Consider the following 1539-nt stretch of genomic DNA (forward strand, 5'->3'; position numbering starts at 1 on the left):
CCAGCAGGGTGCAGATCTGATCTGGAGTGAAATTGGTCCTGTTGTTCAAATCCTTGTCTTGTAAGAGTCGTTTTCTGACGGTTTCCACTGCTTCTGATGTAGGTANTGCAAGTGAAAAGAGAAGTAACATCAAATGATACCAGAGTTTCTCCTGGAGCTAGCTTCAAATGTTGAATTTTGTTGGCAAAATCAACAGAGTTCTTTATGTGATGGGGTGTGTTTCCAACAGGAGGAGCTAAAATACCAGCCAAATGTTTCGCTATGTTATAAGTCACTGAGTTCATGCTGCTGACGATAGGTCTGAGAGGTGTTCCTTCCTTATGTATTTTAGGAGTGTTATTATAAAGTAACCGAACGCTTCAAACATCAGCAACAAATCCCAGCTTCCTGTGGAAAGTGTTTTTGATTTGAGTTTATAAAGACACAGCTGGCCTGATGTTGAGTCCAGATGTTTTTATGTTTCCGACTCCCAGGCAGCTTTCGAAGCCTTCCTCCCTTAAAGATCCAGATTTCATCTTCATCTTCCTCCACTTCAAACGTTTCTCCAGACTCTGAACGCAGCATCAGAAACCATGTTCCACCTTTAAACCTGTCAGTTCTTCTGTAACAGAAGGTGCTGAAGATCTAACAGATGTTTGGTTCCAGTTTGGTTCTGGAGGAACCCACCAAACCTTGGATCAGAACATCCAGTCCGACCCAGAGATGAGGTTTAATCTGAGCAGGTTGTATTAAACTCAGGTTTTTGTTGATTAATTTTTGTTTTTTTTATAAATTCATCCTTTATGTGTTTTTATTTACAAGATATTCTGGTTCTGACCCAAAACAAGTTTGGACCGAGCGCGAAATCAGCAGCCTCACGTCTGACTTATCGTAATTTAAAAGAAACTAACCTGATTTTATTAAAACAACCGTTTGACCTGTAATACCTCTGATTAGTCAGGTGAGTGTAATCTGCTGGAGGTCAAAGGTCATCAGGAACCAGCTGGTGTTTAAATTCACTGAAGATGAAACTTCTGGCAGTTTGATGTTAAAATAAAATATAAACCACATTTGAAATATTCAGTTAAAAATGTTTTTTTTTAATAAAGAACTTAATTTTCCTTCAAAGGTTCAACTTGAGATTTTGAAATCAGCTTATTTCACGTTTTCAAACAAAATAAAAACTCTTGACGCTTTTTTCCATATTTATATAAAATAATTTATTAACATCTGACATGTAGAAAAACAGCAGCAGTGGGACGAATGTCTCTTTAGTCGTCGTGAGAACAGATTGCACTTGAGCAGTCCGGCTGAGCGTGGCGGCGTCCTCCGTCTCCGTGGCAGTCTCTCTCACATTCACTCAGCCAATCAGAAAACACTTCACAGGCAGGCGGCCGCGCTCCGCACAGATACTCGATCAACTATTGATCGCTTCTCTCTTTGATCAGTTTTAACAAAATAAACGTCCTGATTTCCTCTGACAGACAAAACAAAACGTGTGTGGAGGGGCGGGAGGGAGGGGGTGGAGCATGTCAGGTTGCCCCGCCCCCCCTTCTCCGG

This window comes from Kryptolebias marmoratus, linkage group LG11 (assembly GCF_001649575.2).
Source record: "Kryptolebias marmoratus isolate JLee-2015 linkage group LG11, ASM164957v2, whole genome shotgun sequence".
Lineage (NCBI taxonomy): Eukaryota > Metazoa > Chordata > Actinopteri > Cyprinodontiformes > Rivulidae > Kryptolebias > Kryptolebias marmoratus.